Below are 25,859 nucleotides of genomic sequence, written 5' to 3'. Positions count from 1 at the left end.
ATGGGACAATCAGCAGCAGAGGTGGTAATTACTTCCAGGGAAGCTGATGAGATTCCCCAAGTGAAGGGATAGAGCATATAAATGCTATTATTACCTGATGCTGTCTGATTTTTGAGAAATGGAGCCTGTATGAGGGCTAGAAGATACATAAATGTCACAATTTCTTTAAAAGGAGGGGAATAGTAAAAGCTACAGGAAGGTGGTAAACTTGTAGAGAGTGGATTATCAAGAAAGCATTGGTCTAGGAGCTAATCACCAAACTTTTAAGAATCTTTTTAAAAAAAACTTTTAATCACCAGACTTAAAAAAAAAAAATGTTTCTAGTTTGGACCTTGACTTAGCAATGAATGTGGCCTGGGGATGAAGGCCAATTTTAGGAGCCAAGAGTGTGACCTAACTTTGAAGAAAAAGTAGTGATGAATTTATGTAGCATGCTTGGCGTGCCTCTATGCTTCGATTTGGAGTGTTGGAAGTCCTTCAAGTCATGTTTAGAACAGACTTAAGAGATGGATTGTTGTCTTTGAAATGGCTCAAGGGTTGAGATGTGGGAAAAGGAATGTATGCTCCCAGAGGGAGCTCTGGGTCCCAAGGGGCACATGGCTGCAGCAAACAAACTCCAGCTCAATGACCTAACTGATAACGGCAAGGAAAAAAACATTTTGGAAAGCCTTTGAGACAAAACAGGCTTTTGCACAGTCACATTTTTATTGCTACTTAAGGCTTCCCTGCACATTAGTTTCCTCTCTTTGTTTTTGGCATTTAAAGAAATTGCACAAGAATAAACATTTGTATTACTCTACTAGACAGACACCCTTCCCCAAAGCAAACCAGGTGAAGCTTATACTCCCTGGGGAGACAAGACAACAAGAGAGAAGCAGAAAGGGAGCTGAATCAGCTGCAGCAGTGGGAGGGAGAGACCTGTGCATGCAGGATCAGGAGAAGAAGCCTAAGAGCTGGGACTTGTAGTCCTTTTCTACACAGCTCCTGGTGATTTTCCAGTTGATTTCTATTCAGATTCTTGGAGAGGGAGTCTTTCTTGCAGGAAAGGTCTGACTGCAGCTTTGCCAAGTCCCAAAGATTGACCCATCTTTGGTGGGTGGGTGAGGAGCAGAAGCAGCAAGCCTGGATTAACTGTGAAGAGGGGAAGACCAGTGGAAGCTGTGCTGCCATTGGGTGCTGGGGCAAGATCTGGAAAAGCAAGCTAATGTGCTCAGTAAACCCAGGAGACTGGAACCCACTGGGGGGAACTGCGTGCCTGTTTAAAGGCCTCTTGCAATATCTTGAGGCTCTCATCAATACCATTATTTACCAGCACAAGATCAAAATAATGTTCATATCTGTTGTGGATAGTCTCAGAATCCTTTTGCAGTTGCTGCAAAGCTTCTGACTGCGAAGAGAAAAGGAACAATTAAATGAAATTGTGTTGCCTCTACAGGCTATGGGCCTGTAAGTGCTGCTGACCCTTTCCAGCCCCTGCCAGGATCCCACCTTACATTATTCCTACTTTTGGTGAAACATTGTTCCTGGGGACACTCTTTGGATAACCTCCCCAACCCTCTCTGATTAAATGGCTAAAAACAAGTCAAAAAGAATCCCAGTTGACCAGCCTGGGGGAGAACATGGGCCACTTGGTTCTGAAGGGAGGGGACTTCTGCTCTTTTGGCTTCCATCTTTTGTCCTCTTCCACAGGACAGCCCCCCTACCCCAGTCTTCTCCATTAGGGGAACTAATCATAATCGTCAAATTTATCGTTCTGAATTGATTTTGTATCCCATTATATTAACTTAGAACATGGAGGTTGTTTCATTTTTGCAATTACATATACTGCTACTCTGAATAGTAAACACATTACATGAACTGATGCTGAGGTAAAATGAGCAGAACCAGGAGAACATTGTACACAGTAACAGTAACATTGTGCAATGACCAATTTTGATGGCTCTTCTCAGCAATAGAGTGATTTAAAACAACTCCAAAAGACTTCTGATGGAAAATGCTGTCCACATGCAGAGAAAGAACTATGGAGTCTGAATGCAGATCAAATCATACTATTTTTTTTCTTTCTTGTGGTTTTTCCCTTTTGTTCTGATTCTTCTTTCACAACATGACTAATGTGGAAACAGGTTTAATATGATTGTACACATACAGCCTGTATCAGATTGCTTGCTGTCTTGTAGGGAAAAAATTTGGAACTCAAAAACTATAAAAGTGAATGTTGAAAACTATCTATACAGGTAATTGGAAAAAAATACCATTAAGTGGAAAAAAAATAAAGAGTAAATATAGATATTTTGTTATTTTTGACATTTTCAGGTAGTATATGCCCAATCATATTCTGCCAGATTTCTCTCCAGGAAAATTTACAAATTTGTTCCAGCAAGTCAACTGTTTCTCAACCTTAGCAGCATTGTATTTTGCCACTTTTATTTAGGTTTGCAATTTAAAGGGTGTGAGGCAGTGTCTCAAAGGAGTTTTAACTTCTAACTTATCCCTTCTTAAGTAGAGCATCTGTAAGGTTATTTTTTAAAATACAATTTTCATTTTGAACTAGATTTCTCTGCCATCCTTTGTTACAAAGAAACAATTTGTTTCTTTGAAAAACTGCTTGGGTCCTTTGACCATTGTAGAGTGGGATGCACCACTCCCAGCTTCCAGACATTTCTTATCTTTTTTTTTTCTTTTTGCTCTGGAGGACAGGGGGTTGAAATCTATTCAATTTCATTCCCTGCCCCAACTCCCCCAGGTAGCTACCTCCCAGCTATGACTTGAAAGGCAGGACTCTCTTCCCACTCTGAGGTCAGCCTGCTACCTTCTCTACCTGTTGGAATTCACTAAGGAACAAACATGGGTCTCAATTCCTTTCTGAAACAATTTTCTAAATAAATGACCCTTTCCCAATTTTATTAATAAATACCAATATTTTATGGATTGTTTGGTTTTATACCTCCCAATCTGCCTCTTCACTCTAACTTTTTTCCATATAAATTTCTGATTTTGTCCAGCTCATATAATTAATGACATAAAAATAACAATACTACCTAAATTTATTTACTCTCGAGGGCAATAATGAAAAATGGAAGGAAGGAGTGGAGTGGAATGGAGTGCCAGACTGCAAAGTGTACTCCAAACAGCCCAAAGAAGGAAATGAGTGGAGATCAGTGCCAGATTTCAAAGTGTACTCCAAAGCCCCAACCACTGGCAGAGTGGCCAATTGGTGGGCCTAGTGTATATGACAGACCCAAAGATGCCAGTTACTGAGGGAAGGACTCATTATTTGACAGAAACTGCTGGGGAAGCAACAATCCTTTCATAGCTCTCACACTAGAGAAGCAAGGAAGAAATTACCTTTCAGATTGATTGATAGGGTAAGAGTTCACGACTAAACAAGCACAGAGAGTTGGGGAAATCTATGGAAGGCTGCCCAAGAAGCCAGTAAGCTGAGACAGGGATACTGCTACTGGGTCCATAGCCCAAGAAGACCAGAGGAAAAGATTCCAGTGTCCAAAAAATTGGATTATTGGGGAAAAGTTAAAATATGGCATTAGAATGTTGTTCCACAAGAAAAGATGAAATGGAGAAGGGAAAAGGGAATAAGCATTTATTAAGAGCCCATTATGTGCCAGAAGAGGGAAATGGCAAACCACTTCAGTATGTTTGCCAAGAAAAGGGGTCACAGCTTCTTGATAAGAGTGAAAGAGGAGAGTGTAAAAGCTGGTTTGAAGCTTAACATCAAAAAATTAAATCTCTTGGCAACTGGTCCCATCTCTTCCTGGCAAATAGAGGGAGAAGAAATGGAAGTGATGGGGTGCTTGGGATCTATATCTGTAACATCAATTTGTAAAACCAGTCTGTAAAATTGTAACAGCAATTTGTAAAACCAGTCTGTAAAATCACACTACCCACCCCCCCAGTCACAGAACATTAACTCTGCCCCTTCCCCCTACCTGCCCTCTGCCCAGCAACAACTCATGAATTGTTTGTCTCAGCCTTGGAACACTAACAAGCTATACCTATCAGTCCTTCACAAAAGTATCTATAAACATTCCAGCTTAGGCAACTATTATCTTTCCCTTGTATAGTGTCTCACTACCCCCATGAATCCTTCAATACTCCATCTCTAGGTTAACTCCTTAAGCAATTATCCCTCCCTAACCTTGGTTCCCAGACATCAATCCTGTCAAGCATGACACTGATGGGTGGCAGACTGGGCACTTCTTAGTCAGCCTTGACCTCGCTGACTTAGTAACATTTCAAGCCTAACACCACATCTCCAGGTAGCCCCCCCCCCCCCCCCCCCCCCCCCCCCCCCCCCCCCCCCCCCCCCCCCCCCCCCCGCTCTTCCGATATGGACACGGTCAGTGGGCTTTTTTCCAGTGAATCATGGGTACTACCATTGCGCAGTTACATAAAGCTTGCATGCCCCTTTAAACATCGGCCCCACCTTAACTCCTCCCTAATCCCACCCTCTTCTCGATTGGTCAGCCTAATTGACATCTAATGAATAGCTTTAACTCTTTAAAAGCTATGCCTGTGTCTTCTTTAAGCTTGCAGGTCCCCTAAGGATCCTTGCCCACTGTAAGGCATATAATAAACTTTTACAGCTCTGACTCCAATTAGGCTTGAGTTGAATTCTTTCCAGATGGAATAGCAGGTTCTGGTCTTAAGATAAGATCAGAGTCCCTGCTGAACCTAATAGCCAACCCTCATCATTTTGACGAGCTAGCCAGGAGAAATCTGTGGTCTCAAGCTTTCTTGGAGTTCTGGTAAGCTCCTTTACCTCCTCCCTCTCGTCCTGTATGTTGGGTTCTCCATTCAAGCACCTAGGAAGGCTTGATTGGATGGTTTCGTTCTGGAGCAGACCGGAATCCGGTCTGTTTTTTAATAGACCTGGGACACATCCCACATGGACGGGGGACAAGTGTCTATGTGTCTAAAAATATATGCATATATACGCCAGGGTAAAGCAGACTGCAGTGACTCTTTGGTTGGGGGGGGGGGCAGGGGGAAGGATGGGTCAGTCTCCCTCCATACCGCGAGACTCACCCCTAGGATGTCTTTTGAGCAATTGGAAAAAACTTGGTCTTCAAGATCTCAAGAAAAAACGTCTCATATTCTTTTGTAACACTGCATGGCCCCAGTACACTTTGGGGGATCAGGAAAAGTGGCCTGTTGGTGGAACTTTAAGTTATAACACCATAGTACAGCTGGATCTGCTCTGACCTGACAAGGGAAGTTCACGGAAATTCCCTATGTCCAGGCTTTTTATGTCTCTCTCTCAGAACACTGAATTAAGGAAACAGTGTAGAGTACTTCTACTTAAGTTCACCCCTGCAAAAGCGAATTAGCCCGACCTCCTGGACGATCCCTTTCTTTCAGGACCCCCAGCCCCAGCCCCGAGAGTGAGGGATTCCCCATAGGTCCATCTGCTCCTTCCCCATACCAGGAAGCTAGCAGACTTTTACAGGATATCCCTCCCCTATATCCGCCGGATCAACTGGCTCATTGGTCTCCTAAACCTCCATTTCCTGGGCCTCCGCTGTCGGCTGCAATCCCAGACTCCATTTCCCAGCAGCCCCTGCGTTTACCAGATCCTCCTGCTCATTGGTCTCCTAGACCGATGCAAGCCAATTCGGTTCCCCTGAATCCCTTTCTCCCCAGCCCTTCCCTTACTAGTTGTGGAACTTCCTATATCCCTCCTCCACCCCCAGCCTCTGATTCGTCCACTCCCTCCATGCTGGCTCCTCTACAGGAAGCAGCAAATTCCACCTGAGGGATGCTACTGGACCCCCCACCTCTGACAACAATAGCTTCTGTAAGAGAAGTAGCCCATTCAATCAGAGAAATGATTAGGGTGCATGTCTCCTTTTTGATCTCTGACCTCTTCCAGATTAAGGAGAAGCTGGGCCGGTACTCTGAGAACCCCACTAAGTTTATGGAAGGGTTCAGGGATATTCCTCTCCAATTTGACTTGTCGTGGGGAGATATTAACATCATCTTCTCCACTTGCTGTACTATAGAGGAGAAAAAGAGGATCTGGGACCTAGCCCAGAAGTTTGGAGATGATATGGCTATCTCCTCACCAGGTACCCTCTGGGAGCCACAGCTGTCCCAGTGGCAGATCCTGGGTGGAATTATCAAGCAACTTCAGACTGGGAGAAAAGAGATCATCTGATAGTTTGTCTGGTGGAAGAGATGAAAATAGGGTTCAAAAAGGCTGTGAATTATGACCGCCTCAGGGTAATTACCCAGGGTGCTGATGAGAACCCAGCCCTTTTCCTTGGTAGAAGCCATAAAATGCTTTACTAACTTGGATCCTAACTCTCCTGAGGGGACAACCATCCTTTCCATGTATTTTATTCATCAGTCCGCCCCAGATATACGGTGGAAATTTGGGAAATTGGCTATGGGACCCCAAATACCTCAGAATGAATTGTTAGAGGCAGCTTTTGGAGTCTTTAATAATAGAGACCTAACACTGGCAGAGGAAAAAGACCATAAGGCAAGGGCCAGAAACAAAGAACAGGATCAGCTTATAGCTGCTGCCCTGACCAGTAAACCTAGCAGCACCCCATCAGAAGCCATGTCAGATTTTATATTATCAGGCTCAAAGATCACTGCAGATGGTGACTGTGGCCATGAAATTAAAAGACACTTGCTCCTCAGAAGGAAAGCTATGGGGAATCTGGACAGCATACTGAAAAGTAGAGCCATCACCTTGCCAGTAAAGGTCTGCTTAGTCAAAGCTATGGTTTTTCCAGGAGCAATGTGTGGCTATGAGAGCTGGACTATGAGGAAATCTGAACTCCACAGAACTGACCCTATCAAATTGTGCTGTAGAAGACTTTAATTCAATCAATTAATAAATTAACTCTTGCTATTCACTGGAAAGTAAAATTTAAGCTGAAGGGGTGGCTAGGTGGCACAGTGAATTGGTCACCGGCCCTAGAGTCAGGAGGACCTGAGTTCAAATCTGACCTCAGAAAACTAGCCATGTGACCTTGGGCAAGTCACTTAACCCCATTTGCCCTCCTCCCCCCCAAAAAAGCAAAAAATAAAATTTAAGCTGAAGCTTAAATACTTTGGTCACGTAATGAGAAGATGGGACTTGCAGGAAAAGACCCTGATGTAGGGAAAGATTGAAGGCAAAAGAAAGAGGATGAGATGGACAGATAGTGTCATGGAGACAATGAACATGAACTTGGAGAGACTTGGGGAGATAGTGGAAGGACAGAAGGGACTGGTGTGTTCATGGGGTCATGAAAGAGTTGAACAACTTCTTGATTCCAGGCCCAGTGCCCTATGGGGCCACCTAGCTGCCTCTGAACCAATGCAGAGCAAAGTAAGCAGAACTGGAACGAGTTGTGACAACAGCATAGAGAATATCTTTGAAAGATGTCAGAACCTTGAGCAAGACTGAAATAATAGCCTTCTTCCTCCTTCTCCTTTGAGGATCTTGTGCCTATATTTGCCACGGGGCTCTGTATATAACAGGCACTAAATAAATATTTCTCGAATATTTTGAAATACTTCTGCCAAGATCTTTGGAATCCCAATTCTGACATCCAGCTTTTACTCCCTCAGCTTGGTGTTGTTGAAAAATCTGGTAATCATTTGCCACCCTTAACAGACTACTTACAAACATTTCCACTGTGCCACCTGTAGTGTTCCATCCACAAGGAGATCAGAAATTTTGTTAAATGCCTTCACTTTTCCCATATAGAACTACCTGGTCTTGGTGAGCCCACACTGGCAGAAGATGGTCACAGCTGAAAAAAGATGGATCCCTACAGATCCCAAAACTCAGTTTTAAAAAGCTTAACCCCTTTAAATAACCTGAACCTTTTTCCATGTTTTTTTAATATCACATCAGAAACTTCAACTCTAAATGCTATGAACACACTTTAATTCTTGATCAGCTACAAGAATTCAAGAGACACTTCTGTCCAGCTCCTAGAAGACAATCTAGGCGATCTGTACAGACAATCACAGAGGCAAAATCACCACCAGAAAACCCAAACCCAAGTCACTAACTCTGTCACACAAAGGACACAGGAAGAAAGTTACTCTCTTCCATAGATTTAAGCAACAATACACTTTTTCTAACTATCTTCCTAAGTACAGTTTTCTCCTGGGAAATTTCAAGCAAGCAGTAGATTTGCATATTCTTGGAAGGGCACTTTCCTTTGGCCTGTGCTCTTTGGCCCTCCTCTGAGTACTGGCCTCCATTCTTCTCAGAGTACATGGATAGGGCAGGGGCCTATTCAGGAATAAACTCAATTTGTAAAACTTTGTAACATCAGTCTGTAAAACCAGTTTATAAAATCACACTATCCCCCCCAGTCTCAGAGCATTAACTCTGCCCCTTCTCCTCCCGCCCCTAGCTACAGAGCAATAACTGACCAGCAACAACTATTTCAGTTTGGAACAATAACAAACTATTCCTATGAATCCTTCACTAAAGTATCTATAAGCATTCCAGCTTAGGCAACTATTTCTCTAGGTTGACTCCTTGGATGCCTCAGTGAATCCTTCAGGACCCTAGCTCTGGATTAAGCTTATCAGTTAATTATTAAGCTAATCAGTTAGCCTTGGTTCCCAATCTTGTCAAACATGACACTGATAGGTAGCAGACTGGGCACTTCTCCATCAGCCCTTGACCACTAGCCGACTTAGTGACGTTTCAAGCCTAAAACCACACCTCCAGGTAGCCCCCCCCTTGGGCTTTTTCCCAGTGAATCATGGGCAATATGCCTGGGCAGTTACATTAAAGATGCATGTTCCTTTAAACACTGTCCCCACCTTAACTCCTCCCTAATCCCACCCTTAATCACCTAGTTAGCATAATTGGTATGGATTCTACTATGGATGATTCTATATAAATCTTAATTCTACCCCTTTAAGATTGCAGGTCCCCTAAGGATCCTTGCCCACTGTAAGGCATATAACAAACTTTTACAACTCTGATTCCAATTAGGCTTGAGTTGAATTCTTTCCAGACTGAATAGCAGGTCTGGTCTTAAGATAAAGATCAGAGTTCCTGCTGAACCTAATAGCCAACCCTCATCATTTGTACCCTAGCACCTAGCCCCATGTCCGGCCCCCTAACAGGATTCCCTCCCTTGAGAGTCCTTTGTTGGGTTGCTGTTCCCAGTCACATGCCAGGTCAGATGCCATGTTTCTGGAACCCAGCCAAAGGCTGCCACCAGCCCACGCCCCCTTCCCCCACCCTTGTCCCCACCCCATCTGCTTCCCCCAACTCAAGGCATGCCCTTCTCATGGTGCCCTCTTTCTGGGAGTGAATGCCACTGGAGCCTTTCTCTGCCGTCAGTGGAGCAAGCCAGGGTTGCTGCTGCCTGAGGAATGCAGGCCTCTTCACATACCTATCAGCACCAGAGTCTTCCTCTTGAATGCAGGCAGCTGCACAACTTCCTCATAGGAAACCACATCCAACTGGTCGAAAACTAGAGGCAAAGAAAGAGTCAGCAGCCCAGTGGGTATTGTGCACCTCATCACTCCAAGCCTTGGAGAAGATCTCCACTTCCTTCCCAATCCCTGTCTTTTGTCATCTTCTGGTCTCTAGCTGGGAGGGACCTCAAAGGTCATCTAACCTAACTCCCTCCTTTTACAGAGGATGAAACTGAGCAGCAGGGATGGGAAGTGACTTGCCCTCACACAGGGAGGAAGCAATAGAGGCAGGATTTGAACCCAAGCCCTGTCTCCAGAGCCACTGATTCCGAAACCATTTTGGAAGAAACACTTGAGTGTCCTAAGCATTTTTTAATTGCTGGAGCTCAAGTTCAATTCCCCTGATAAGGAGAACATATATAGGAGTTGGTGCTAGAACGGACCAGAGAAGCCACCCAGTCCATTTTACAGGCAAGGAAAGTGAGACCCAGAGAAGAGGGAATTTGCCCCAAGGTCAGCCAATATTAGCAAGTAGAAGGACACTTCCTAATGACAGGTGATCATACAGTAATTAACTAATTAACTGGGAATTCAGCCCATATCCAACAAATTGTGAAAGAAAACAAAAGACAGAGCCCCCTGGAGGGGCTGTTGGAAAGCAGACATACTAATACATCATCTTGAAATGAGCTAGCTGTGCATTGGTCTAACCCTTCTGGAAAGCAATTTGGAATTATGCAAAGAAAGTGACAAAAATGTCCATAGACCTTGGACCCAGAGATCCCACTGCTAGGCTCATACCCCAAGAAATGCAAATGGGGAAAAAGCCCCATCCACTCCAAAATATTCATAGCAACACTTTTTGTAGTAACAAAGAACTGGTAATTGGCCCATCAGCTGAGGAAGGACCAAATTGTGGGACATGAATGTGCTGGAATAACCCTGACCCTGATTTCATTGGAAATGAATAGAATTCAGAAGTGCCTGGGAAGACTTGTGTGAATGTAGAATGAAATAAACAAGAGATTTGAAAAAGTTACATACAATGACTACAACAACATCAATAGAAAGAAAAAAAAATGAAATTGAATACTGAGTGAATCCAAGCTTGGTCCTAGAGAACAACTGAGAAAATTTTCTTCCCTGTCCTCTTTGCCAAAGTGGAAAACTAGGCTCATGGCATATCACAGACACTTTCAGACCCAACTCATGTCAGCTGTTTTTGCTGAAATGTTTTTATTCCTCTTTAAATCTCTGTCACAAAGGAAGACTGGTGAGCTGGTTGGCTTTCTTTGCAGGCCTCTACTTACTCCCAAAGTCTTGCTATAATTGGTTTTGTTGCATATGGAAATGGTGTCTTTGGGAAATGAGGTTTCTGGATCAATGTAAATGGACACTTTTCTTAGTCACATTTAAAAAAAAAAACCTAATTCCAAATTGCTTTTCAGAAAGGTTGGAATAATTCACAGATTCCCCAATAATGCGTTTCCATTTTTGGTTATCTTTAGCATTTTGTTTGGTGTTAAATGAAACCTCAGACTTGTTTGGATTTCTGTTCCTCACTCTCACATATTGTGACTGCTTTAGCTCATTCTTTTATATGGTTATTCATAGTGGGCAATTTGAGAGTTGTTTGTTCACCTCTTTTGATTACTTATCCATTAGGCAATAGATCTCAGTCTTACATATTTATGTTAAATCCACATAAATCTTTTTTTTTTTTTTAATAAAGCAATCGGGGTTAAGTAACTTGCTCAAGGTTACATGGCCAGTTATTTCTGGGTGTGGTGCTGAGTATCTGAGCCCGGATTTGATCCAGGTCATCCCGACACTGGAGCTGGTGCTCTTACTCGCTGAGCCACCTGGCTGCCCCAAATCCACGTAAATCTTGAACAACAGACTTTTATTAAAGAATTTAAAGATTTTTCTCCCAATTACATTTTCCTTATTTTATTTTTGTCACCTTGATTTTGTTCATGCAAAATCTTTCCAATTTTATGTAATTCAAATTTGTGGTATACCCTCAGGTACTGGAGGGTAGTCAGGAAGATCTAGGTTCAAATTCCACTTTAGCCCCCTAGCATCTGTGTGACCCTGGGCAAGTCACCTAACCTCTCCTAGTCTTAGTTTCATTACTTGTAAAATGAGAGGGTTGGAGTGAGAAGCCTGTAAGGTCCCTTTCAGTTCTAAATCTATGATCTGTTTGTGGTCTTCTCTATTCCTTCTTTTTTTTGGAGGGAGGAAGGCAGGGCAATTGGGGTTAAGTGACTTGTCCAAGGCCACACAGCTAGTGTTAAATGTCAGAGGCTGGATTTGAACTCAGGTCCTTCTGACTCCAGGGCTAGTACTCTATTCACTGCAGCACCACCTAGCTGTCCCCACCTCTATTCCTTCTTTAGTTCATTATTCCCCCCTTAGGGAAGGAATTTTGCAAAATATATATCATATTAAAAACAAATAACTTTCCCCCCCATTGGCAAAATTGTGAAATATAGTACCATCTATCTTGCCCCAAAATATTTTCATGATTATCCATTTATCAGTGGGATCGGTTAGGGACACAGTAGTCATGATTTAGCCATTTAGACATGTTACTTATCTGGCCTCGGCATTCTTCTCTTTGGCCTAGTCACTTGGTGATCTTATCAACCCCCATTGATTCAATCACCATCTCTATGCTTCTCAGGTCTATTTATGCAGTCCCAACCTCTCTGCTGATCTCCAACCCTGAATCTCTAACTGCCTTTCAGACATCTCCAAATAGATGTCCTGTAGATATTTCTAACTCAGAATACCCAAAACAGAACTCATCATCTTTCTACACAAATCTTCCCCTCTTTGAAACTTTCCTATTATCACTGAGGGCACCACCATACTTCCAGTCAACCAGGCTCAAAACCTAGCTGTCCTTAATGCCTCACCCCACCTATATTCCATCTGTTACCTCTTGAAATGTTCCCCTTCCCTCCTCTGACCCTGCCCCCACCCTGGTGCAGGTCCGCCTCTCCTCATGCCTGGATTATTAAAATAGCCTGCTGGGGAGGCTGCCTGACTCAAGTTTCCCCCCACCCCACCCCATTCAGTCATTTTCCACTCAGCTATCAAAGGGATTTTCCTGAAGAGCAGATCTGACCATGACACCCTTTCCACCCCCACTCAGTAGGCTTCATCGGCTCCCTATCAATGCCAAGGTCAAATATAAAGTCCTGTATTCAAAGCCCTTCACGGCTTGCCCCTCCCCCACCTTTCCAATCTTCTTACACCTCACTCCCCTCCCATACTCTTTTTTTTTTTTTGACTTTTTGGCTTTTGGGAGGGGGGAAGGCAGGGCAATTAGGGTTAAGTGACTTGCCCAAGGTCACAAGGCTAGTAAGTGTTAAGTGTCTGTGGCCGAATTTGAACTCAGGTCTTCCTGACTCCAGAGAAGGTGCTCTATTCACTGTGCCACCTAGCCTCGCCCCTCCCCCCCACACACACACTTGATCCAATGATACCCCATGTCAGACTCTAGGCCTTTCCCCTGCCTATCCCCCGTGCCTGAAATGCTCTCTTTCTTCATCCTCACTTCCTGACTTCCTTGGCCTCCTTCAAGTTCCAGCTAAAATGCTACCTTCTCCAGGAAAAGCCTTTCTTGATCCCCATTAATGTGGAAGTGCCTTCTTTCTTGTTGATTTTCAATTTAGTCTGTATTTCACTTGATGGTACATGGTTGTCCTCTCCCATTAGACTGTGAGCTCCTTGAAGTCAGGGGCTGTCTTTAGCACATAGCAAGGGCCTAGCATGTGGCAGATATTTCCTTAGTGTTTATTGATGGACTGATGTATCTATTGAAATTTACTGTGGTATAGGATATAACGTGCTAGTCTAAGCCCATTTAGGGCCAAAATGCTCCCCAGTGTTCCTAGTAGTTCTTATCGAATAGAGAGCCCTTTCTCCTGAGTAGAGCAAGCCCTTTATGATCTTGCACTTGTAGAAAGAATGCTTGATTATATTGTTCAGAAAATGAATAATTATACTGTATAAATTCCACTTTATGTGCTTACAGACTGCTTGCACCAGAATGTTTTCTGACCTCAATAACTCTCTAGGAATGCTGGAGATGACTAAGAGGATTTGGGGGATCCCTGAGGTCCTGGATCCCCCAAAGCATTCTTGTTTGTGCTCCACCCAAGCTTGTGTTTTGGCTTCCTGTTGTGTTCTAGCCTCATTCAAACTAAAGATTTACATCTACTCGTATCTGTCTCAATCTCCCTGGTTTTCCAGCTGCCCTCTCAGTGAAATTGCTTAACTGAAATCCATGTGATTCACACGTGACTCTACATGATAGCTTGGTCAGATGCTTTACATGTGACTCATGTGCATAAACCTTTGTCAAAGTCCTATATAATGTAAATCTTCCAGAACTTGGGGGAGGGAGTCACCCCTTCTTTCTGGATCTCTCTCCTCTACCAAAAGACCTCACAAATTTCTTTCTAAAACCATTTCAGATTTGGGGGTTTGTTCTCATCAACATACTGCACACCCATTTTACATACCTAGGAAGGGGAAGATGAGTGACACAGCTCCTCATGTTCTGCTCTACCTCTGTAGAAGCAAGCACCCTGGAGTTCCTAGGGTGGCTGCTCACACAGGTTCTTGGATCTGCTTTGTTAAAGGAAAGCAACTCAAAATGGGTTAACAAGCTTACTTTAATCAGTCAGACCATATATCGTTTACCTTGTTCAGGGGAAATAGGTTAGCACCCCGAACTTCAAAGTATACAGGCAGAATTATCAAGACAGAAACAGATCAAGTAGACAGCTTTCCAAACTGTGCAGCCATTACATCCATACCCAGTCAACATCTGGGTTTCCACATCTGGGTTTTTCAAAGCCGGGGGACTCTCAACAACGGCTTCCCAGAATTCAGATCAAATCACAGAACACTTCTCAAAGTGAGTCCCAAAACAAAGCTACACATCAGGGCTTATATAGCCTTCTCCTGGCTCAGAGAATGTAACAACCTTATTGACTCACTGGCCAATCAAGAAGTATCTACTGAAAAACAAGCCTCCCTCCCCAGGCTTCAGGTGCACTTTAGCCTAGGGGCAGGGAAGATCTTTAAAATTTACATTCTCATTACAGCCTCTCACCCCTTGCTCTCATATTCTGGGACTTTCACAGATATGTTACCATGTTCCAAACACACTGGACTCTCCATATATTGACCTCCACCCCACACAGAGATCCCCTTGATCTTACCTTTCCCCATAATGATTCTGCCTCTATAATCCTGAGCTCTGATCACAGTCTCCTACCCTTCCATCTCGCCCTCTGTCTCATCTTTCCTAAGCCTGTTCTTTAGAATCCATAGAGCCTTTTCTGACCTCCTTTTACTCCTTTCATAGTTTTGATCAGTCATACACTGTTTACTCCCCATGAATCCTGTAATCCCATGTCCTTCTGCTGCTCTTACCTTGTCAGACTCCAACTTGGGGTGACCCACATCTGCCTTCTTTGGTCCCACTCATAGTGATGAACACCAATAGAGGGAGTCCCCTAACAATTTATATGACCTGAGTTCAACTGGGCCCAGACTGCTACATGGAAATTCTTTGTCTTTTATCCTATGATCCTTATCCCAATTAACTCTATCATGCTCCTTGCTGCAGCTGTTGCACCAACCAAATCCTCCCCTCTCCCTGGAGAAGGTGGGATTTTGGACAGGTAAGCCAGGAGATTGAGGAGATGAGGAGGGAGAGAATTCCAGACAGGGGGTCCAGCCAGAGAAAATACCACCACCTACCCCTTACTTCACTGTTCTTTCCCAGCAGAGGACTAGCCTTCTCCTATTTCACTAATAAAAAATTCAAGTCTCTTTTTTTTTTGAGAGGGGAAGGCAAAGCAATTGGGGTTAAGTGACTTGCCCAAGGTCCCACAGCTAGTAAGTGTTAGATTACAAGGAGTAAGCTAGTCAAGTGACTGAGACCAGATTTGAACTCAAATCCTCCTGACTCCAGGACCAGTACATTCACTGGGCCATGTAGCTGCCCCAAAAGTCTCTCTTATGAGCTCCCACTTCCCCTCTGCTTCCCAACTCAAAAACCCTTCTCCCCAGTGGATCCTTCTCTGCTCCTTCTTTCACTCCTGCCAACAGTGAAAGGGTAGCCTTTCTTTTTCCAGTGCCAGCACAGACCCCCATGTCCTTGATCCCATCCCACTCCCACTTCATTTTCTTTAGGCTAGGACCTTGCCGCATCATTCCTTCCCTGTGCACTGGCTCCACACATACAGTTCTCCCTGATCCTTTAAAAACAAACCAAAAATTTCATTTGCTCTCTCCATCTCCTCAAGCTATCAAACTAGAGTTTTTCTACTGTTCACAACCAAACTCCTAAAAACACACATCTCCAGTGTATTACCTCCTGTTCATTTCTCAACCCTTTGTGATCTGGCTCCAAAATTGCTCTCTTTATCAGTAACCTGATAAAACCAATGATCAGCACTTACATACTGCCTACTCTATGCTAGGCAATGTGCACAGTGCTTTATGTATATTAACCATAATATTAGCTAGCATTTGTAACCCCTACTATGTTCCAGTCACTACCAAGCACTTTTATTAATCATGCTAGCTAGCATTTATATACTGTCTACTCTGTGCTAGGCAATGTGTTAAGTGCTTTATGTATATTAAACATAATAGTAGCTAGCATGTATTGTATCTATTATGTACCAGTCATTGTACTAAGCAATACTACGTAGTATTATTTTATTAATAATACTACGTAGCATTTACACACTGCCTACACTGTGCTGGGCAATGTGCTAAGTGCTTTATGTATATTAACCCTAAAACTAACTAGCATTTATAAACTCTACTATGTGCTAGTCGTTGCTGAGCACTTTTATTAATAATACTAACTAGCAGTTATACACTGACTACTCTGTGCTTATTAAATATGCATAGTGCTTTATGTATATTAAACATAATACTAGCTATCATTTATAACCCTTACTATATGCCAATCACTGCTAAGCATATTTATTATTAATATTAGGTAGCATTTACATACTGCCTACTCTGTGCTGGGCAATGTGATTTGTGCTAAGTGATTTATGTGTATTAACTATAATAGTAGCTAGCATTTATAACCCCTACTATGTGCCACACATTGCAAAGCACTTTTATTAATAATATGAGCTAGCATTTACATCCTGCCTAATCTGTCCTAGGCAATGCGTATAGTGCCATATATATATATATATACCATAACACAACCTACCATTTATAACCTCTACTATACTCCAGTCACTGCTAAGCACTTTTATTTATAATATTAGCTAGCATTTACATATTGTCTACTCTGTGGTGGGCAATGTGCTATGTACTTTATGTATATTAACCATAATACTAGTTAGCACTTATAGCCTCTACTGTGTGCCAGTCATTGTGCTAATCACTTTTATTAATAACATTGGCTAGCATTTATGTACTTCTGCTCTGTGCTTGGAAATGTGTTAAGTTCTTTATGTATATTAACCATAATACTAGCTCGCATTTTAACCTCTAGTATGTGCCTATCACTGTGCTAAGCACAGTCATTGAAAAGCACTTTTAATAATAATACTAGCTGGAGTCTGGATGGTGGAGTAGAAGCAGGACCTCCCTGCTGCTCCGGCTTCCACCTTCCCCAATCCATGTGAAGGGGGGACTCTAAACAAACTTTGGAGCTGCAAAGCCCATGGGATGACACGGGAAGCTGACCTCCTGCTGAGGACAGCCGGCAGGCTGGTAGGGATGGGTCAGTGCAGTGCTCTGGGAGCTGAGTCCAGCCCCACGGTGAGGCTTTAACCCCAGGGTGAGGCTTTAGCCCCAGGGTGGGCCTGACCAGCAGCCAGCTGGAAGGACTTCAGATCAGCAGCAGATATGGCTGTTTCCAGATTTATCAACACATAGATGTGAAGGACAAAGTGAGAGGTCAGAGCAGTCTGGACTTTGGGACCCAGTAAGTGGGAGTGCATGGAAGGGCGAGAAGCCGCTGAGCCACTGGCCCAGCCAGCCAGCGCCACATGGCAGCTTAAGCTCCTGGCCTTCAGACTGTAGGGGGACCAAGCACCAGTCTGAAGGGTAATCCCTCTTGCTTTAACCTGCTTGAATCTGGATTGCAGTCTAGGGTGGAGGTCCTGGGGTGTGTGTCCAGCTTGCCAGAGCATGTGGAGACCTCAGAGAGAGCACCCATTAATACCTCCAGCAGCTGAGAAAACCCCAGCATTTGGGACAAAAGCTCCACTGTCTGGTGGCAGAGTCCTACTGTGGAAAAAGCCCAGGGTCAAGTGACTGAGGGGTGACATGACCAGGCAAAGGAAACAAAGCAGACAGAAGATTCCAAAATTAGACTCCTATTTTGGGGACAAAAAGGAGCAAAGCATGGAACAGGAGGAAGACAGTGAAGTCAGAACTCCTGCACCAAAAGCTTCAAAGGAAAATAAGAGCTGGCTACAGGCCATAGAGGACCTGAAGAAGCAGATAAGAGAAGTGGAGGAAAAATTGGGAAGAGAAATGAGAACAATGCAAGAAAATTACAAAATGAGAGCCAACAGCCTGATTGAGGAAAATCACACCTTAAAAAACAGACTAACTCAAATGGCAAAAAAGGCTCAAAAAGGAAATGAGGAGAAGAATGCCTTAAAAACCTGAAATTGCCAAATGGAAAAAGAATCTCAAAAGCTCACTGAGGAGAATCATTGCTTTAGAATCAGATTGGAGCAAATGGAAACTAAGGACTTTATGAGAAATCAAGATGCTGTTAAACAGATTCAAACAAATGAAAGAATAGAAGACAATGTGAAATATCTCATGGGAAAAACCACTGACCTGGAAAATAGATCCAGGAGAGAGAATTTAAAAATTATTGGACTACCTGAAAGCCATGATCAAAGTAAGATCCTAGAAATCATCCTCCAGGAAGTTCTCAAAGAAAACTTCCGTGATGTTTTAGAACCAGAGGGCAAAATAGAGGTTGAAAGAATCCACCGATCACCTCCTGAAAAAGATCCCAAAAAGAAAACTCCTAGGAATATTATAGCCAGGTTCCAGCATTCCCAGATTAAGGAGAGAATATTACAAGCATCCAGGAAGAAACAATTTGAATATTGTGGAAACACAATCAGGATAACCCAGGATCTGGCATCTTCTGCACTGAGGGATCGAAGGGCTTGGAATATGATATTCCAGAGGTCAAAGGAGCTGGGATTAAAACCAAGAGTCACCTACCCAGCAAAACTGAGTATCATATTTCGGGGGAAAATATGGTCATTCAGTAGAATAGAGGACTTTCAAGCATTCTTTCTGAAAAAAAAAACCAGAGTTGAATAGAAAATTTGACATTCAGATACAAGAAGCAAGAGAAGCATGAGAAGGTAAACAGGGAAAAGAAATCATAAGGAACTTATCAAAGTTGAACTATTAACATTCCTACATGAAAAAACAATAATTGTAACTTATGAAACTTTTCTCAGTAGTTGAAGGGAATAGAAATATATATATATATATATGTATATATGAGGGTATATGGGCATATGAATACATATGTGAATGTGTGTATGTATGTTTACAGGTATACATAGATAGAGGGCACAGGACCAATTTAACAGGAAGGGATTATACTTAAAAGGTGAAATTAAGACGTGAGAGAGGAATATAATGAGAGGAGATGGGGAGAGACAGAATGGGGTAAACTATCTCATATAGAAGGGGCAAAGGAAATTGGTTGCAATGGAGGGGAAGAATAGGAAGGCAGAGGGGAATGGGTCAACCTTATTACCATTGAATTTGGCTTGAGGATGGAGTGAAATACACACTAACTAGGGTATTTCACCCTCCAGGAGAGAGGGGGGGGGGATCGGAGCAGGGATGATGGGGGGGAAGGAGGGTATGGGGGGGAGGGATGTTGGAGGCATCCACTTTTGAAAAGGGAAGTAATCAAAGCGGAGGGTGGAGCAGGTGGGAGGTGGGATGGGAGGGAGGGAAATATAGTCAGTCTTTTACAATATATCTACTAGGTAATTGTTTTGCATTAGCCAAACACGTACAACCTGTACTGAGCTGCTTATCTTCCCAGTGGGGGTGGGTGACAAAGGGAGGAGGGGAGTGAATCTGGAATTCAACGTTTTAAAATCAAATATTCAAATATATATATATGTATATATATATATATATATATATATATTATTAATACTATTTTACATGTAATTGGGAAATGGGATGTACAGGCACTGGAGCATAGAGAACCACTGGAAAAGTCGAAGGGGGTGTGGGAGAGGATGTGGGAGAGAGCAGATTGGAGGAGTGGATGTCCTGTGGGACTGCTATTTTGGGGTGGTGGGTGGGGGAAGAATGGGGAGAAAATTTGTAACTCAAAATCTGGAGTAGGTGAATGATATGGATTAGAAGTTAATAAATCATTTGAAAAAATAATAATAATAATTGTAGCTAGCATTTACATACTGCCTTCTATGTGCCAGTCACCGCTAAGCACTTTTATTAATGATACTAGCTAGCATTTACATTCTGCCCACTCTGTGCTGGGCAATGTTCATAGTTCTTTATGTATATTAACCAAAATACTAGCTACCATTTATAACCCCTACTATGTGCCAGTCACTGTTATGCACTTTTATTAATAATACTAGGCAGTGCGTAACTGCCTACTCTGTGCTAGGCAATATGCTAAGTGCTTCATGCATATTAAATATAATACTAGCTAGCATTTATAACGCCTACTATGTGCCAGTCACTGCTATGCACTTTCATTAATAAAACTAGCTAGCATTTACATATTGCCTACTCTGTGCTGGTCAATGTGTTAAGTGCTTTATGTATATTAACTCTAATACTACCTAGCATTTATAACCCCTACTATGTGCCAGTCATTGCTTTGCTAAGCATTTTTATTAATAATGTTAGCTAGCAGTTACATACTTCCTACTTTGTGCTAGGAAATGCAAATAATGCTTTATGTATATTAACCAAAATTATAGCTAGCATTTATAACCCCTGCTATGTACCTGTCATGGCCAAGCACATTTATTAATGATACTGGCTAGCATTTAATGCTACTTACTACCTACCTTGTGCTAGGCAATGATAATAGTACTTTATGTATATTAACAATAATACTATCTAGCTTTTATAGCCCCTACTATGTGCAAATCACTGTTCTAAGCACTTTTGTTCATAATATGAGCTAGCATTTACATGATGCCTACATTGAGCTAGGCAATGTGCTAAGTGCTTTATGTATTTTAACCATAATACTACCTAGCATTTATAAATCCTACTACGTGCCAGTCACTGCTAAGCACTTATATTAATAATATTAGCTAGCTTTTACATACTGCCTACTTTGTGCTAGGCAATAGAGCTTTATATATATTAGACATAATACTAGCTAGCATGTATTGTCCCTATTATGTGCCAGTCAATGTACTATGCATTTTTATTAATAATACTGCCTAGCATTTACATACTGCCTACTCTGTGCTAGGCAATGTGCTAAGTGTATTATGTATATGTATTATGTCCAGTCCCTGGACCCCTGAACCAGCAGCAAGGTTCCAGGACCTCTGCAACAACAGGACTGTCCTTCACCAGTGGACAAATCTGGCAAAACAACATCAAAACAGACAGACAAAATACCAGCATAACAGCCATGTCTCCTCAGTCTTTGGCAGCTCAAAATTCCTGCCCAGTTAGAACTGGCTCTCAGCAATCCTCTCTGTCTCTCTGCCTCCACGATGCTGCTTCTAAAAAATTCTTCTGCCTCTCTCTCTGCTTGTGCCTCTCTAAATTCATGTCATCAGCTCCTTCCAGTTCAACCCTCTCTTTTCCTGTCAACAAGTCCATCCCACAAGTGGGATTCACAGGCTCTGGGTTTTAACACAATCAGTCCAAAAACCAAGCCAATACAGGGGGATCTTTAAATTCCATTACTGTTAGAGCCAGTCACTGCTATGAAATTTTATTAATCATACTAGCTAGCATTTACTGCTATGAAATTTTATTAATCATACTAGCTAGCATTTACATACATGTTTGTACAATGTGTTTTCATCTGCTCCCATTGACTTCAAAGGGATAAAACAAAATTATTCAATTTAATCTAAAGTAAGCCTAAGCAAAAGAGATGTAATGCATGTGTTCTCAAGAAATAGCATAGATAAAGCAGTATGTCAAAAATCTTCAATGTGCTCACTGTTTCTGCAGAGTTACAGTGAAATATACCCTGTATAATCAGTATGGTCTAAAATTTCACTGAAGAAAAAGATGAAAATGCGAATTTCTCAAGAGTTATTTGGATTACTTGAATTCTAAGCACTGTTGTGCATAGAGTTCCTGCAGCCCTCCACATTTTTCATTAAAGTTCTGAACACTTTCTTTTACTCTGTTTACAAAATGTGTGTTCAACTGCTCCCCTTAGCTTCAAAGGGAGAAAACTTAAGTATTCAAAATATTCTAACATAAACCAAAGCAAAAGGGATGTAATGCATGCGTTTCTGAGAAATAGTGAAGAAAGAGATGCATGTCAAAAGTCTTCGATGCGCTCACTATTTCTGCAGAGTTACACTGAAATACACCCTCAACGGCCATCTAGGAAAAGATGAAATCGTGATTTTCTCAGTTCTTTGGATTACTTGAATTCTAAGCACTGTTATGCATAGGGTTCTTGCAGCCCTCCACATTTTTCATTAGAGTCCTGACCATATGCTTTTACTCCATTTACAAAATACATTTTGATCTGCTCCCATTGGCTTCTATGGGAGGAAAGCTAAATATTCAATTTAATCTAAAATAAGCCAAAGCAAAAGAGATGTAATGCATGTGCTGCTGAGGGACAGCCAAGAGAAAGCTATATGTCAAAGGTCTTCAATGTGCTCAATATTTTTGCAGAGTTACAGTGAAATATACCCTGTATACTCAGTATGCTCTACAATGCACACCTAGGAAAAGTTAAAAAGGCCAATTTCTCAGGAGTTGTTTCGATTGCATTAATTCTAAGCACTATTGTGCATAGATTTCCTGCAGCCCTCCACATTTCTCAATAGAGTCCTGACTATTTACTTTTACTCTGTTTACAAAATGTTTTTTCATCTGTTCCCATTGGCTACAAAAGTATGTAACATAAATATTCATATTAATCTAAAACAAGCCATAGAAAAAGAGATGTAATGCATGCGTTTCTGAGGAATAGCCAAGAGAAAGCATTATGTCAAAGATCTTCGATGTGCTCAGTGTTTCTACAGAGTTACAATTAAATATATCCTGTGTACACAGTATACTCTACAATTAAACTGTAGTAAAAGATGAAAATGCGAATTTCTCAGGAGATCTTTGGATTACTTGGAATATAAGCACTGTTGTGCGAAGAGTTCCTGCAGACCTCCACAATTCTTGTTAATGTCTTGACCATTTGGTTTTACTCCATTTACAAAATGCATTTTCATCTGCTTCCCTTTGCTTCAATGGGAGAAAACATAAATATTCTATTTAATCTAAAATAAGCCAAAGCAAAAGAGATGTAATGCATGTGCTGCTGAGGGACAGCCAAGAGAAAGCTATATGTCAAAGGTCTTCAATGTGCTCAATATTTTTGCAGAGTTACACTGAAATATACCCTGTCTACTCAGTGTGCTCTTCAATGGCATTGTAGAAAAAGATGAAAACGTGAATTTCTCAGGAGTTCTTTTGATTACTTGAATCTTAAGCACTGTTATACATAGAGTTCCTGCCAGCCTTCACTTTTCTCTTTAGTGTCCTGACTATTTGCTTTTACTACATTTCCAAAATGCGTTTTCATCTGCTCCCATTGCCTTCAATGGGAGAAAACCTAAATATTCAATTTAATCTAAAATAAGCCAAAGCAAAAGAGATGGAATGCATGCATTTCTGAGAAATCATTGAGAGAAAGCTTTATGTCAAAGATCTTCTATGTGCTCACAGTTTCTGCAGAGTTACAGTGAAATATACCCTGTATACGCAATATGCTCTACAATGGGCATCTAGGAAAAGATGAGAAGGCAAATTTCTCAGGAGTTCTTTGTATTACTTGAATACTAAGCACTGTTTTGCATAGAGTTCTTGCAGTCCTCCACATTTCTCCGTAGCATCCTCACCATTTGCTTGTACTCCTTTTACAAAATGCCTTTTCATCTGCTCCCATTGACTTCAATGGAAGCAAACCTAATTATTCAATTTAAACTCAAATAAGCTAAAGCAAAAGAGATGTAATGCATGCATTTCACAGAACTAGCCAAGAGAAAGCTGTATACATATAAAAGATCTTCTATGTGTTCACTGTTTCTGCAGAGTTACAGTGAAATATAACCAGTATACTCATTATGCTCTACAGTGGTTATCTGAGAAAAGATGAAAATGTGAATTTCTCAGGAGTTCTTTGAATTACTTGAATTCTAAACACTGTTGCGCAAACAAGCCAAAGCAAAAGAGGTGAAACGCATATGTTTCAGAGAACTGGCCAAGAGAAAGCTGTATATAAAAGATCTTTGATGGGCTCACTGTTTCTGCGGAGCTACAGTGAAATATACCCTGTTATACTCAGTATGCTCTATAATGGCTATCTAAGAAAAGATGAAAATGCAAATTTCTCAGGAGTTCTTTAGATTTCTTGAATTCTAAGCACTGTTGTGCATAGAGTTCCTGCAGAAATTGCGTCAAATGGTGGCCTTCTCTAATGCAGGGTGGAGAGTGAAGGAGAGAGTTCAGAACTTTAATTCTAACAAAAAAATTTTTTAAAGGTCAAAATCACTTAACTGATTTTTATTTAGTAATAATGCCCTATTTTCAGTTTTTCTGTATTTTTCTCCTATGTAGATTTTGCTCTCTTCTTACTTCTTTTTCTATTATAGGAATGGGTGTTTTCTTTAATCAAGTAAGTGGGGCAGCTAAGTGGCACAGTAGATAGAGTGTTTGGCCTGGAATCATGAAGACCTAAATTCCAATCTGACCTCAAACATTTAGTAGCTGTGTGATCCTAGGCAACTTAATTAACTCTGTTTTCCTCAGTTCCTTATTTGTAAAATGAGCTAGAGAAGTAAATGGCAAACTATTCCAGGATCTTTGCCTAGAAAACCACAAATGGGGTCACAAAATCACACATGACTGAACAACAAGTCAAATGAATTCTAGACATGAAATATACTTGGATATTCTAAGTTTTAGGCATTTTTTAGAACAATTTTCCAAAGGTGATTTTAATTCAATTCAACAAATATTTATTAAATGTCTATTTTGTGCTGAGGCATTAGGATAGGTGCTAGAGATACAAAGACAAAAACAAAACAGTCCCTACCCTCAATGAACTTATATTACCTGGGAGGAAAACAGCATGTAAATAGTTAGCAAATACAAAGTATATTTAAAGCAATGTGTACCAGGGTTTTGAATGTACAAATCAACTTTTTTTGGCTAATTTTTTTCTAGGGTCTCTGAAGTCTGGAGTATCTAAAATAAAAAATTTCAGGCAGATAATTTCTCTAGGGGTCCCTACAAATGTGAAAGCCTAATTTTACCCTAGACAAACTCCCAATATAACAATGACTATCCTGGCTCCTACTGCCTGAACCCCACCGATTATATCCCTTCAATTTTGGAGGCAGTTCCATGGACCTCAGTTCCTTTTAACTACTTAACAGATTAGCTTTTACAAAGGAATATTTCAAAGGTATGGCAAGTACAAATTTAGAACTTTCCCTCTAACATGTGGCAGGCATAATACACTTCAGCCTTTGAGGAGGAGAAATGGAGTATGTTCACAACTTAACTCAGTTCCTATATAGTACAGTCCTCCCAAGCTCTAAATCCAAAACTCCTTGGATTTGCAACTAGCAGTCTGACTCCTCAGGGCTTCCCTGCTGGGCTGATTGTAACATCCAATCTGTATTTCTGCCTCCAAGGTTACCATGGCTTGAGTCGGGGCCCAGGCAATCCACTGCCTGAATCTATCACTAAAAAAGAAAAAAAAAACAGACCAAAAGCCCAAGTCTGTATCTTGGGGCCAATACCGGAAATGGAATCAGGAATTGAAGCTTTGCCCTTGCCTTGTTCAAGCAACATTTACATAAACCAACTCTACATTGTGGCCTGATACTTTTTTTTGTTAATACTACTTTTTTTTTCTGATTTACATCATTCATTTCTGCCAGATTTTAAGTTACAAATTTTCTCTCCATTTTTCCCCTACCCACCACCCCAAAATGGCAGTCCCACAGGATATTCCCTCCTCCAATCTGCTCTCTCCCATATTTTCTCCCATACCCCTTTCGAATTTTCTAGTAGGGCATAGTAGGTCTCTGTGCCCCAGTACCTGTATATCTTATTTCCCAACTACATGTAAAATAGTATATATATATATATATATATATATATATATATATATATATATATATATATATTTA

At 41.5% G+C, this 25,859-nt stretch overlaps 1 long non-coding RNA gene across 2 annotated transcripts; it reads right to left on the bottom strand.

Moving 5' to 3' along the window:
- Positions 1-683: 683 nt before the first annotated feature.
- Positions 684-15,071, bottom strand: LOC138152622 (uncharacterized). 2 transcript variants are annotated; one of them, XR_011166151.1, is made up of 4 exons: positions 14,860-15,071; positions 13,941-14,049; positions 9,381-9,461; positions 684-1,387 (listed from the first exon to the last, which is right to left on the bottom strand). It is a non-coding gene; the product is annotated as an uncharacterized lncRNA (long non-coding RNA). The 2 variants fall into 2 exon arrangements; XR_011166152.1 differs by having other exon boundaries at positions 13,941-14,046.
- Between the last annotated feature and the right edge of the window lie 10,788 nt (positions 15,072-25,859).

The sequence above is a fragment of the Petaurus breviceps genome, unplaced genomic scaffold (assembly GCF_028583685.1).
Source record: "Petaurus breviceps papuanus isolate PSGF00001 unplaced genomic scaffold, PetGlider_PUasm1.0 90925, whole genome shotgun sequence".
NCBI lineage: Eukaryota > Metazoa > Chordata > Mammalia > Diprotodontia > Petauridae > Petaurus > Petaurus breviceps.
This window is presented reverse-complemented; position numbering and strand designations above follow the sequence as displayed.